Here is a 15639-nt window from a genome sequence, read left to right on the forward strand (position 1 = left end):
ATCACACTACTTTAGAATGACAGTGCTTTTGTTTCAGAGACAAAAACAACAGCACGAGGAGGGACATTCTGGCAGGATGCTGGTGCTGTTATGATTTAAGTGAGGTTCAAAATAAACCAAATTGGCTGGTGAGTTGTCTAATTGTCTCCTCCAAATATGACATAATACAAAGTGCTATTGGTGTAAAAGAAGCTTATAATGTGGTCAGGAATACAGTGAGGCATACTCCCTACATGTCTTATTATACTAATGCCTTTTAATATTTGGCTGAATCCTTCAGGCACTGTAGTCCACTATTTCCAAATAACAGAGCATTATTATATATAACAGGCTGCTTCTAAATTCAATGAAAATAAAATGAGTAGTATAACCACCAAACAAACAAAAACAGGTTATTTTGCTACACAATCTTTAGACAGTTGCAGTGGTTTTTCTGGTTTGGATGAGCTGGTAGAGAGTAAAACAACTTTTAAGAGTGGGTTAAAAGTAACATAATTATTATTATTATATAAATTGTATCGGAGAAAGTATTTTTGTTGAAGTACGCCCTCCAACTCTGATGCAGCAAAAACAGGATTTGTTTTAGCACACTAAAGTACACAGCTTTGATGCAGGGGTGAAATGGGATTTTTTTTTTTGTCTGCCGGGCTGATGTAGAGGGCAGGCAGGTGTTTTTGTCCATCATCCCACTGATGCTACACACCACTGAGAATTGTCCCAGTATACCTGAAGGCCAGCACAGCTCCGCCTCGGAAACTCTCTCTCCTGACAAAGTGAGAGGAAAAGCATTGCTTATTTCCAATAAGCTGTATGCGTGCATTGTGTTTGCTGTAGAAACTGTACATTATGTTTCTAAAACGAAAGACAAAGATGACAAGTTAACTACTCAACCACAGCAATAAACACTAAATATGACACAAGGGCCTGAGCACCAATGTACAAAGAGCCATTAGTAAATTGCTACATAGTCATTAATTAGTTTAGACATGAATTGTATGCTGCAGGCATAAATATCCAGGATGTTTGCAGGGCTCTTTAAAGTGTTGTCATATCCGGATGATTGTAGACAGAGCAGGTTAATACACCACTGGAGGCCTTGCACAAAGACTTTGGCTGCACATAGAATCGATGATTGCACTAGTGTAGATGTTATGAAACTGATTCTCAAAGCTGCAACTTTCACCTTGTATTTCTCACATAAACTGACAATATTTTAATATGCAAAGTAAGTCAGCTCTGTTATATTCTCCACAGCCTCGTCATATTTACAAGCTATTCTCTCTGGGGGAGAAAACCCAGCAGGATGAGGGATGCGTAATCTCTCTTGACAGAATGTTCATGAAAATTAGGATCGTGTCACTGCTGTGTACTCATGGATGCTTAGCAGAAGTCAGCTTGCACTGAATTTCTAATTGTCTGCAAATGACAGAAGAGTGGAGCAGCTGTATTTCCCACAGCATGTAGGTAAACAGGTGAGGGAGACACTGCTGAATGACTTTAAGCAAATCAAAACCACACCAAACTAAATAACATAAGTTTTTAAATGAGCCCAAGAATAGTCTCCATGGTTACAAAGTGGTCACACAGGGTGAAAGAGGAGATGACATGTTCATGTTGGAGAAAGAATTTGCCTGCTGGGAGGGGGACATGCTTTCGCAACTTAGACCGGGGAGAGTACATGTGTTACAGCCCACTGTAACCACAGACCCAGTGAGGGGCAGTGAGCTGTCCCACATATGGCCCTGATAGCCCCAGTGGAATCACAGCACTGACTGCCCAACAGTCGAGCCCACCTGCTCCTCAGCAGAGCCAAGCAAAACTTGATCCTCATGCTGTCGACACTTCCTGTTGAATACGCACAAACGCTGAGCCGCCTGAAAACAAACGTCATCTACTTTGCTTTACAGCCCATGCTTAAATTGTTCTAGGCATTCATGCATGTTTCACACCCACAGTGTGATCACATTTGTCCTTCTCAAAGGGAACAAGGGTATGATCCAACCCTCGCAGGTCCTGTGGAGCACTCCAAGGCAGCTCTTCTTACTCCAGTATATGAACACAACAGACAACACAACAAACTCAATTCCATGAAAACAGGGTAAACTCGACTGATTTGACTGAAAACTCCAGAAGACTTTCTAAAGGGACCTTAAGGGTATGCTTCTTTGCTTTCTAATGTAACTGTGTCCCAGTTCAGGGGCTGCATCCTTCAAAGGCTGCATTTGAAGGCAGAGTATTTCAAACACTTCCTTCAGATGCAGCTGAGACACACATCCTTCCTTTCACTGGTCCCTGGATACTGTGGGTTACGAAGAATTTGCCCATTGCATCCCTTGATTTGTTGCTTGCTGGCAACAAAAAGAACTTTGGCAAGTACACTTTTAATGGCGGCAGTCATGGTAAATGTGGCAGCAGGACACAGCTAATGCACATAATGTACATTACACAGCAAAGCTATGCATCTCATATAAACCTGCTGTATGTCATACATGACATGGTCTTCTTCTACTTATGTCCTCATGACGTCAGTGTTCCTGGCAGAACCAACACACAACTGTGCAGGCACAACAACGCCGGTCTGAACTGACTGACTCATTAAAATCCGTGCTGTATGGCAGCAAATAAGTGTCTACAGCACAAATGTGTACTGAAGAAATTTGGAGGGGTGACACTAAAAGCCCATGGGGCTGGTCCACCTGATCTATGCTTGGTTGCTATGCTCCTTCTCCTAACTTAATGTAGCTGGATGAGCAGGCTTGGTGCTCTACAAAAAAAACTACTATCCACCACAAAGCTGGACTCATGCTTCTTTTCCTCCCACATAAATGAAAAAAGCCAATCTCTGAGGCCTTTCTCCAGTCAATAGTAGCAGTCTGTGCCTAAATATACCATCTTTTCTTGCTTTGTCTAGGCAGTGATACAGTTAATCTGCTTAGGGTGTGTTGGAGCGCTCCACGAGGAGAGGGTGAGAGGGAGAGAAAGAAGCTCACGCTGAAAGAACAAGCAGGAAGGAGTGGCAAGGAGCCAGGTGACTCAGAGCATGTGACAGTGGGGTCATTGCGGTGGGAGGTGGTGAGATGAATGAGTGAGGTGTGAATCCTTGTCGCTAATGGAGGCATCCACCTCCACCAAGCTCTTTTCCTGAAGTCTGTGATTAGCTCATCCCCAGCCTGGTGCTCAAGCCTTCAGCCTTTGAGCTCAATGTTTAAATATTCCTTTGTTAATTTTGTACTTTGCATAAAATCTGTATCTATTCCTATATATCCAGATCTGGTTGTCAAACCAAAGCTGCCCCATTTATTTATCCTACAAAACCTGATGAGATGCGCATACAGCAACACAGAGACGGCAAGTAATGTATACCAAGGGGAAATGGTTTATTTCAATTTTTTTAGACTGCATCACTTCACCAGCTAATCTGACCATTCACTGTGCCTGTTGTTAGTTGCCTTGGTTACAGAGTCAGTGTGGCATCGTAGTACAGTGCCGTTCCTGCTCAGTGAAGAGAGACATTGCTTTGGAGGATGCTGTGTACTGCTAATAATTTATATAGGAATAATTTAATTTAATTAGATTTTTTGCTTTTTTGTTTGTTTTGTTTTTTGGTTGGTGTTTTGAATGTCCAAGAGGTTTGTTAATGTCAACAAGAAGAGGGCAGAGATAATACATTCATGACATTACTGCAGTGCTATTGTGCATTTCGTGCAAAAGGAGCACCAAGAGATAATTTAAATGATCTGCTCATTCATATGTACTACCTGCTCCCTCAGCAGTGTCCCTCCTTCACTGTCTATTGTCAAAGTTTGCAAAGTGTGTTTTCTTTCTTATTTTAAGTATACCAACACCATCTGCAAACTGTGGCAGTACCTCTAAAAGCAGTATTGCCAATGTTAAAAGAAAATCACGTGTCCAATGTGTCAAATGTTGATAGCCAAGAGATCACTCCAGTGATCAAACTGGCACATCAAGGAATGATTGTATAGCACACTGAAATTTACCAGTTGAATAAATGGATGATGTGTGTATGTGTCAAAGGTCATTTCTCTAGCTGTGTTTGTTGCCCCTGAAACGCCAGATTGAATGATCCACGGAGTTAATACAGATACAGACACTTGCTTCTCTTCTTTCTCTTGCCCTCATTTAAACATTTCAGATTAAATTCCACAAAGGCTATAAACTTTATCAGTGATATTTTTTTTGTCACAGGCAAATTGCATAGTGACAGAGCTGAGTTTAAATCCAGAACATAGACAAAAGCCACAGACCTGGCCTTTTCGACCTCCAATGATCCTCTCTATCAAGAAATCAAATAGCTCTATCTATCCTTTAGACTGTCATTAAGTCCTGATTCAAGGAGCAGCTTAAAGCCCCTTTCTACCCACAGTGGCAAACCAGCAGAGCATTTGGGAGCTGCATCGATTGCATCCATGCAACAGCCCATTGTCTTCAGTCTCTGTCATGAAACTTTAATGAAAATAGATTTCCCCTGTCCTTCACCTGTGCAACATGCAGTAGTTCAATATGTAGAGGAGACAATATTAAAAGAGACCAAGAATCCAATAACATTCCTGAAACACATAATCACACATTGAAAACCTAGAAGTACAGCTTCTTCCAATTTTATTTACTTTACTTTTTTATTGATTTTGGTTGGTAGCAGAAAATGTCACTGGAAATTTCAACACATTTCATCAGTGTTTTGTTGCATAGAGTCAAACCATGCTGCAACTCGAGTTCATGCATAAAATGTCAACCACCAAAATTACTGTAGACACTCTAAAATGAGAATCTATTTCTTTAAGACGCAGTCAGCAAACACCACAGATCAATGATAGCACTTTACATCCATCATAGCCTTCATTGGCTCAACCCCTATAATCTATTACTGTTATGAATGAGAAAATGACAGACGGCCTAAGCGATGACAGCAATGCTCCACTTAGGAAGCCCATTACTTCTAATGCACAGAAAAGAGAAGATGTGCCAGATCAAGACCACATTAACGTCACTGCATGCATTCGCATAAGCAACTTGCTCATAGATGAAAATGTCTACAGTGGCAGCATGAATCAATGCTGAGGTAAAATATTAATCCATTTCCATTTAAAATTCCCCTTCAAATTTTCTATTTGTGGGTGCGAGGCAGGGTGGCTCTTTGAAGCGGCATGGTGCCATAAGTAACCCTTTCTCTAAAGATGAGGTATGAGGGCAGAAACACAGACACTTCCTCTTCCTCCTAATTTCACCTCTCTCTCTCTCTCTCTCTCTCTCTCTCTCTCTATTTCAATTAACTCTAATTGTTTTTTTTTCATGCCAGCATTGGCATTGACACACATCATTAAAACATAACTGCTGTTATATTCCCCCCTTGGTACGACCCATTATGACTAACAATGAGTCCATGTCAGGAACTTGTTCCCAGATGCCTGCAACATTAGGAAACCAGCCACAGAAGACAGTAAAGGTGAGACACTGATGATCCACGGCTGAGCCACTGATGTCACTTTTTCATGTGATGCTACCTCCCCTCAGCAACACCAAATGATAAAACCAACCTCGTAATAAATCAGCAGAGCTGCAGTACCAGGAGGACAACAAAACAAAAACATCATAAAAAAGTGAAGCTGAGGATAAACAGTTATATACATGAGACCTGGCACAGAGGTCTGCTGAAGTTGAAATGTGTCCAAAAACAGTGGCTACTGTAGCTCAACACTGCATAAGCACCAATATACTGAACAACACAAGGAACAGAGAACTCTCGTCCTATTTTAAAAGCTTAATTCACATTTGTTATACTGTAGTGTGTGTCTTAACAACTGCCAGGGAGAGTATTGACACCAACACAAACATATGTGTACACATGTGTCCTTCTTGTCTCTGATGTCACATAATGTGCAGCTAAGCTCTTATGTAGACACATTTGTTCTCATAGTTGATCACATTCCTATTAGACTGTACTAATTCTTCTTCTTTGAAATGACGAGTGTGTCCATATATAATGCAAAGTGCTGTTTACTCACAACTATAGGCTGTTCTAATGTAACCATCACGAACTTACAATGCTACGGTGAATATTATTCTCCTGGCTTAAAGTGTGGGGTGAAGTTGAAACAGTTGCTCCACTTGTGCAAACCCAGTCACTGATAATTAACATAACTGTGTCACTAGAAGAGAGCAGGAATGCAATGCAATGCTTTTATATCATATGAAATACATAGAGAGCTGCATCCATGCATTGTTTATACTGTTAAATTAGGCACAGTGCTGAGGCCCCACCTCAGTAACTGTAACTCAGAATGTAATGATGACATGTGTTGACAGACAGAAGGTGACCTGCATGGCAGTTTGTGTTGACATTCACTATTACTGGAGCTCTTATAAGGATGCTGATGATCACCCACGTATGCAGATGCTGCATGTTTAGTGTGTTCACTTTCAATGCATCCATCATCTCTGTCACAAACGTGAGCATCATCCCTTTCATGTTGAGATTAGCAGCTTAATGTCAGATGCTGTATGGCTCCGCTGCTTAACGGCTGCCACAGGTATCACTGCAGGATTTTTTTCACTGTAGTATCATCCTCATTTTACTCTCACTCACTTGTCACAGCAGGATATTGATCCACTGCAAACGGAGCACTTCACACACTGCTACCAAAAAGAAAAAAGAAAAAAAAAACGCGTGTTGCTGTGCAGTTTGTCATGGTTTCACTTACGTCTGCTTGGCCACCTGAGTCATTTGAGGACAGCTTGGGTTTGATGGATGGATTTCAGCAGTGAAATCGGAAAAGCAATCACAGATGATGGTGGCAGAGTAGGTGGAGTTGAAAGTCGTCACTTCTTCCTTTTTTTTTTTACCTTTTTTTATAGCCACATTATGTTTGCACGTCATCCCATTTATGAAACAGAACACATCTGGAGGCTATTTGGAAATTTTCTAAATGTTCTTCTAGCAGGCACGTGTCACATTATTTCATTTCCTCTGTGCTGCAGTGTAGCATTTACTGCTTCTGTTTCCTGTTTATTAAGGAAATACAGAAATATATGCCACATATCTGTATTTATGAGGTGTACCTCACATATGGGTTATATAAAGTCAATACAACATCCAGCCTCTGCAGTGGCTGAGTATCTATATGCTTTTGATTCTGCTCTTCAAAGCAGGGAGAGTGAGACTGCACTCACAGTCCACACACTACAGTCCTCATAAAAATAGCCAGTCCTATCTTATTACTTTACATCTAACCCCTCTAACACTTGCTGGATGTTGTCTTTGACTTAAGTCATTAAACTCTGGTCCCAGGCTCATACTCTAAAACCCACTATACTCATTTTCTCACAACGCTGGCAACAATATAATGAAATACCACAGTGGGAGCATCTCTGACAGCAGTACTGCCTCCTCCCAGTGACAGTTCCTGCTTTGGTACTTTACTGTTGAAATGCCTACTCTCAAACAACCTTCCCAAGCTGGCATATACAAAAAAAACCAATATATATCAAAAACTCTGCTCAGCATGACTGCATCCATAGTGCTCACCAGATAGAAGAGAGTTTTTGATGGATAAGGAGCCGTGGTATTAGATATTAGGTAATATCATTGTGATAACTTCACTGCAGCTCATATTAATTTATGTCCTAATATTGCTGCTGTGTGTGTGTTTGGACAGTACATGTGGTGAAGCCATTGTGTCATGTTGCTCTCAGTGGTGCCACCAATTTTTTCATTAGTACAAATATCATAGAAACAAAGGATGCTGACAGTAAGATATGTATTCCCTTCTCTGACAAGAGAACTGTGGCAATAGACAGTAAAAGCTGAAATAAGGATGAAAAAACTTCCAGAAATTGATCCCTCAGCTATTTATACAGTGCATGAGAACCAATCTACTGGCAGTTATTTATTCCATTAATTAACAAAAATAGTCTTTCTCTCAGTTTACCAGCCTTAGCTGATTTTTACATCCGCAGTCACCCTTTCAAAGTAATGTTCACATCTCTATAATACCAGCAGCTCACATAGAATCGAGAGTGGATGCAACACAAAGTTGGAAGCGGCTCCCTGGAGATCTAATTGTGTACAAATTGTGAGGCTATATGGTAATCTGCTGTGCCTTCCTGTAGCTGCTTCTGCCACAGGAGCCACCTGGGGCCTGACTAAGGTCTGGACCGGGACTTCTGGGACTGAACAAATCATTACATACTGCTCACTGGTGACCCCATGTGTGCATCACTCATTTTAAACAGCCTTAAGGATGTGACATATAGATGAATTATCCTATAGTGGAAGTGCTCCCGTGGTGATTGTTTTTTCTGGGACATAAATATATCTAGACGTAGATTAGTATTTTGGGTGCATAGAGATTGGTGTCTCACAGGCTACAGTTAAAGGCTTTATGTAGCCACTGCAGGCTCATGGCATGTGGTTTCTTATGTTTCTAAACTGAGTGCAAAAACAACCAATTTTCCAAAAAGCTGATTCATTTTAATATCTACAAAGGTCATTGTTGCATGAGTCTGTTGAATAACCAAAAAAGTAAGAAAAAACCTCAGTGCTTTTACCTCATTACACACATTTCAGGCCGACTGGAAAACGTGTTCATTCTTCACCTCTTGCTGAGCAATGACAACAAGCCTGAAGTTTTAAACTCTGTTTGAGTTTCAGTCCCCTTTCTCCAAGAATGAACCCGCAATCACAGCAGACAGTGTGTCGGTGAGCTGACCTCTGACATGGTGTTGCTGTGTGTGTGTGTGTAAAAGTTTGCATTCCAGAGCTGTTACTGCAGCAGTCACACAGATCATTACATGATTGAATTTTGAGTTTTGACAGCAGCATCCACAGAGTTGCAGCCTCAGCGCTTGCTGTTTATAGATGTGTGACTGTGGAGCAAAGTGCTGTGACAAACTCCTGGAATACATCTTGCAGCCTTCAAAATGGGATTCAGGATGATGAGAAAAATCTATTAATCAATATTATTCTTCATATACTTTATACTTTTTTCTAATACTTTTGTATTTAAAATAACACTTTCACCAGTTTATTTTTTCCCCAAAAATAAGAAATATAAATGTATGTTTCCTGATTAAATGGGATAATAATAAGAACAAATCTGTCTCTACCCAGAGGGTAAATTTAAATGTTAAAGACATGTGATCTATTCGTGGTGGGTTACGGCAATATTATCCGTCAATTGTTCTCTATTCATCAAAATTATGTAACAAACTTAAATGATCAGAGTTACTGTTATTAATATATCTCCATGAATTGAATCAGAAAAAAATAATACAACTCGTTGGATGCTATGCTTTTCATGCGCATTCGCCACTGATTCCGAAATCTGAACAGCTATTCAGAAATCTCACAACTTACCTTGACACCAAATTCCGCCTTTAAACGTATCCACAGACCGTCAAAGTCAAATTTGTACTCGGAGAACCCTTCCAACTCCGCTTATACTAGACGCTCCTGTGAAGTTTGGAGATATAAAAGTACTTCTACGGTCAAATTCTTGCGCTCCTGCAGCCTGTAGTACTGTACCATCTGTTGTGCCTGTGCGCGTCGAGCTCTGCGCGGAGAGGAGGAGAGGGGAGGAGAGGAGAGGAGGAGAGGAGAGGAGAGGGAGGGAGGGAGCGAAGGGTCCGGAGCGCACAGCGCATAGGGCAGAGCGCACAGGAGGAAAGGGTCAGAGACCAAATAAAAGCTACTAAATGTGTTATTTACAGAATCATTACCATCCCTGTTCTCTCTATTCTAACCTTTGTCAAAAAATAACATGAAACGTGATTAATGTGAATGTGAGTTTTTGTTATGGACAAGAAAAATACAATAACGTGTCCAAACAACAAAGAATATAAAATAACTGTATTGTACAGAATGCAACATGTGCGAAGAAGTAATCAAAAAGACATATTCATATTATTCATAGAGTCATATTACTTCATAATACACAAACCAGTTAGCCATCAGTGCGAGAAGCAGGCAGCCAATCAGAATTTTTATCCGGATGTGTGGGCTGGCTTTACCCTCCTAAAAAGAGTAAAATAGAGTTACTAACTAGCACTTCAATGGTCTTTATTACTTAGCTTTTATAGTATAACAATTTAATGGCGTTCCACCAATCTTCATTTTTTCCCAGCATTCCCCACTGAGTCACATTATTTTAGTGGCACCATTCAAAGGCCACACAGTTAGTTTAACTTACATGTGTTTGTATATATCTGAAGTTATAAAAACAAGAACTAAAACTAAATAATGAATACAGTAATAGTAGGAGCTTGTATTAACACATTCACACAGACATGCACATGCAAACACAAACCTTAGGGAAGTGACGCATACAATTGGTTGTTGGCTTTCTGCTAATGTCAGTGAGCATCTGTGGCCTGTGTCTGTGGCATCACTAACTGCTGGAGCCCTGCCAGGGTTTAAGCATGTAGAATCAGTGGAGGAGATTCATTCAGTTTAGTGCATAAGAAAAGAGACAGAAGTGATGAAAGGAGGAAAAACAGTGAGGAGGATTGTTGCAGTGTTTTCAAGTTCAACTATTGACCCATGTCTGCCTGTGTCTAAAAACCCATGCTCACATGTTTATTGACTGAAAAGGTGTGGGCTGAGGCTTTTAATGCCCACACTAATCTAGACTAATTTTTTCTTACTTAGGTCTGTGCAATGTGAAACATCCACACAATAACATACACATGTTAGCATCAACACATTTTAGCCAAACCTAATATTTTGTGTTTGGAATCAGCAGTTCCAATGACAACTGGATTGAAGTGGTGGCAGAAATCTGTCTGGTGAAATGCCATCCCAGAGCCATAACTGTATTTCAGTGAAATAACCCTTTAAACGGCCCATTCCAGCATCTGACTGTTATTGGAGATGAAATTGTGCTCTAATATTCTGCAACTTATAAAAATCCTCGAGGGCCTTCATGTCCACACATATTACAGATGAAGCATGAAGGGAAACATATACATAAAACCCGCAAACTGAAAACAGTAGAGGGATGGAGACACTGAGCAGATGGTTTTCGCTCAACGTGACAGATACTACCTAATACACCACATATGTTCAGAGCACTGCAAAAGGTCAAAAGATTGTAGTTGCCAGGGGAAAAGGGTTTTTTAATGACAGATCTGAACTCATTATAGATCTGAACTCATTATAGGTTGATAATTCCTGCTAAGAAAAGCCATCTCTGATCTTTCACCTCATAGAAACAGAGAATCGCTTCTCCAAATGCCGCTTTCTCATCCACATGCGCTGAAATCTGCTGAGGTGGTTGAGACATGGAGAGTTCTCACCCAGTTTTGGCGTGGCACACACAGAACATACATACAACAACAGACATAGTTTATGGTGCCAGTTCATTTTGGCATCATTTTCAAAGAGATGCTTTTCAGTCTCTTACTGCTGCCTATCAACACAATGCCTAAAATACAGACAAGTGCAAAACAAGACAAGCAATTAGCAATGCAGAGGTGTGCAAAGTAACACCTGGTTTGTTCAACAGTTAGTCAGTGACTTTGTCTCCTGTCAGTCACAGCGACATCAGTGATGTAATGAGGTAAAGAAGTAGTTAATGCAGAATGTAGACTCAGCTGTCATTTCTCAGTGCAGGGACAGAACAGGCAGCAGACGATCTGCTGGCAGGATGTCATGTTCAGGGCAGACCCATGTCTCCTCATTGTGCCACAGAAAGCCTGTGATCACTTCCTCCTCTCTGAGTGCATGTTTCAGAGCAAGGAGAAGTTCATCCTGTCTGCCCAGAGTCTCTACATAACATGTTTTCACCCACAAGACAACCTGATGTGATTGTTCCAGAAATTGTCACCTGTACTGCATGAATAATAATAACCATTATGATTGTATTTGTTTACCTGACAACTTAGGGTTTGTGTCTGCCTGATGTTTTTTGTTGAAATGCATGCCTACCACTGTTGGTCGCAGACAGACTGTGCTGTTTCACTGCAAACCCCTGATATCACAACAGCACCCATGGCCTTGTAGTATCACAGCGCTCAAGCTGGAGTTGCTATAGCAACGGATGATGAGAGGGGTTCTTTTTCTGTTTGTGAACATATTGAGGAGATGATGGGGAAACGATGATTTTATAATCAGTCACCAGCTAGATTGCATTTTGTAAATGCAGCCTCGCACTAGGCTCTAAGTAATAAATGTCAACCTCTTATTGTTCCTCAACACTAAAGCATGCCAGGACACTGAGCCTGATGTAATCAGTTGAATATATCTGTGCTCTTGGTAGGCATCCATGAATGAATGGTTCCTCTGGCAGCAGCCTACTACAGAACAGCTCCTCTTGAAACCAGGTTTCAACGAGATGTAAAATCATGAGCAGGATTTTGTATTATCTCTACAGAGATGGTGCTGCTGTCACTTTAAAGATTTTAGTGCTGCAGGCATCTACAGCAATGTAAGGATTATATTATGTGGTTAGCTGATGAGAGGATCTAATAATCTAATCATTATGCTGTGTTGTAGTCATATCTGTATGGGAATTGTTTCCGCACCTATAGCGCAAATATTGCTGACATTTTTACATTAAAGTGTGGCTACCTTTGGAAAAGCTTAAATCTGAACCTCAAATATATACAAATGTGATATCACTCACAGGTATTCTGCCAGACAGACAGGTTTTAAAACTTAATGTGGGGACTTCAGCCATCTTGGCAGCTTTGTTTAAATTTTAAAATACAGGCAATGTGGTGGGTGGGAAGCCAAATGGGCAGGCTACCTGTCACTCAAAGCTTAATTAAAGCATAATTTTCAACCCCATATATTAATCTTAACTGGATGTGCACTAAATGTTGTGGTTTTGTTTATTTACAAGTGAAACAAAAAGCTTCCACTGTGGTCAAACACACAGGAGGTGTAGAGCAGACTGATGCAGGGATTCATACGATTGATTATTTTGAGGAAACACACAGTTGTTAAGTATGTGTTTCAGCTGTAAAACACATGAGCCCGAGTCTCATTTCTACAGAGGAGGGATGGATGCTTCCCCTTAACCACACTCACAGTCTGTAAATGTATCCACTTCCCCCTTAGTGTATTTTTTTTAGCATCCTGCACATAGCTGACGGTGAAATTGAAATTAAAATTAGAACAACAGAGAGGCTGCAGAGAGTAAATGCAGTATCTGGTTTTTAGGATGTTATATAATGCTTTTGAGCAATATTTTGTGGCAAAAAAATTGAGAACCTGCTGTCCCTCCTAATGCATTTCAGCCTTTGTTTAATCCACCATGCTTTTAAATAAACTCAACCAGATATGTATGGATTTAATGCCACCTAACGTTAGATTTTTTTATGCAGATTATTAAATGTCTTAAAACACTTAACAAATTTAAGCATAATTCAATCTAACATTTCGTGAGCAACAAAGAGACTCCAAATAAAATATTAAATCGATGTTGATATAAAATAGAGACAACGGCCACAGGGTGTGTTACTACAGCTTCCCCTCTTAGAAAGCTGGTTGCTCTCCTGCAGGTGAGTGTGTGTGCATTGAATGTTTGAGTGCCAGAGCTCAGGAGGTTTTGTTATTGCAGGCATACAGCCAAGTGGAAGAGCTGCTCAACATTCAAATGTCTTCATAACTGTTTATTTATGGCAGGTACTGTATATCAGCATTTGCCAAGACTCTGTGCTATTTCTGGCTCCCCTGAAATAACACAGTAAGCTCATTTTTGTCAAAGGCTTTGATGGCTTAGTTTAGATTATTTGAATGAATACCCATGGTCACTGTGGTGATAAAGCTGCATAGATTTAGTTCTGTAAAGGAGAGAAAAGATGTTGAGATAATTATTAAACTATGCTAATAACATTACATCACATGAGTCAATCTTAATGCTTGAGGAAAAGTTTTACACTTTGAACAGTAAATCTGTATAATTGATAAAGTTGGAAGACTTGAAACCAGCTTTTGGCTTCACTCAGCCTAAATGTAATAAAATCTGATTGTTTTAACTGGTCACAGGAACTAAACTTATTTCTTGGTCACCCACCTACTGAATGGATTTGATTCTAACAGTTAATCAGCCATTGCAACAGACTTTAGTGCTTGTGTGCCAGTCTGTATTTCGCTGTTCGTGGGGCAGACTGATTTGGGGGGCCACCATTTTGGATACCTGTCCAGCATCTCCCACCCATCTCCATACTTGGATATTCGCAGCTTTATTGGTCCCATGTTAAAATGATTTTAGAATGTGCAATCATATGTAATGTTAACATAATGTCATATGTTGGAAATACGTCCCTATGTTCTGTTTGCAGATCAATGAGTCGTATTGGGCAGGTGTATTAACAATCAAATGTCAACTGGGAAGGAAATGTTGTTGTTTGCCTTGTGATAAAGTTTTGAAACACCTGTATTTGAGTATGTCTACCAAACATCCATCTTTCTGGACATTTTTGAGTACACTCACAGAGGCATTGCTTCGGAGGAAGATATACTGGTATTGTACAATTGTGGAAACTTACTGTATTACACAATTCCTCCTTCCCTCAGTCGTATGGCATGAGGTCCAGTTATGCAACCAATTGGTGACAGTTTATCTGGCATCGCTTTGGATGAAGTACCAGCTGTGGACAAATCTGTGTAGACATGAAGCCTGAATCCCACAAACAGGTTTATCCTCAGGCTCTCTATGTACACAACGTCCAAAGTCTACAGCTGGTTTGAAGTGACAACATGAAACAGGTTTTCAGCCACCACACAGGATGGAAGAGACACTAAACATGCCAAGTAAACTGTATAAAAGGTGCTTCACCTGGTCTCTAATTATCCACAGACAATTATGTTTCAAAAACTTTGTGATACCAGAGAGGTTGCATTGAAAAAGGACAGAAGTTTTTATAGCTAATGTTCTATCTCTGCATCCTGATGTTGACATGTAAATTAGTGTCACACATCATTGTCCGAGCTCCTCTCCCTTTACCTTTGAGAAAATAGAAGCCTACATGAGTCACAGCTCACTGAATTTTTGCTGATCTACTGTAAAAGTCACCAGCAGTCCCTCGTGCCAGCCTCTTCAGGTCCATCTGTCAGAATGAGATCACACCATGGCATTGGATGGGTGCCAACATTGTCGTAATCCTGTTCTGTCAACTCTGCAATCCTCTGTAGGTGGTATGCAAAACACAGTATCTGCAACTAACTAAGCTGCTTTACATGTAACCCTCACTGGTGAACAAGATGAATATTAATGAATGGCATTCCTATAAAACATTAACAAGTCTGTTTTAAGTTGCACCTGAATTTAACTGAAGAATAGGATGTAGAACAGAAAATGGGGAGGGTTAGTCTTCAGGTGGACTCACTGCAGAGTGGCAAACATCTGTGGGGCCTCTAACCTAAAACAGGAAATCTATGCAGTAATGGCTGCTTCTCCAAAACAATAAAACACTGCATGTCACAGGTGTTCAGAAGGCTGAATATGAATCCAGATAATTGTTGAATAAACTACCTCTGTAAGCCATCAGTCTTTTTACTGCCTCACTGCTCTACTTATTGCTGTTTTTCATATAATGTAGCATTTCATAAGCCCCTTCTCTGCCTCTACATTCACTTGCAGGCTCTGAGTCAAAAGGGAAACCATTAATGTTGTTCCC

General features: G+C 40.4%; 1 protein-coding gene across 1 annotated transcript in view; it reads right to left on the reverse strand.

Annotated features, from left to right (window-relative positions):
• The window catches only part of LOC114436344 (caM kinase-like vesicle-associated protein), a 29739-nt gene extending 20209 nt beyond the window's left edge, over positions 1-9530 (reverse strand). Inside the window, exon 1 of the mRNA XM_028406554.1 lies at positions 9374-9530. The gene's annotated coding sequence lies outside the window, so the exon portion shown is untranslated. The remainder of the gene's footprint in view (positions 1-9373) is intronic.
• Positions 9531-15639: the final 6109 nt, after the last annotated feature.

This window comes from Parambassis ranga, chromosome 5 (genome assembly GCF_900634625.1).
Source record: "Parambassis ranga chromosome 5, fParRan2.1, whole genome shotgun sequence".
Lineage (NCBI taxonomy): Eukaryota > Metazoa > Chordata > Actinopteri > Ambassidae > Parambassis > Parambassis ranga.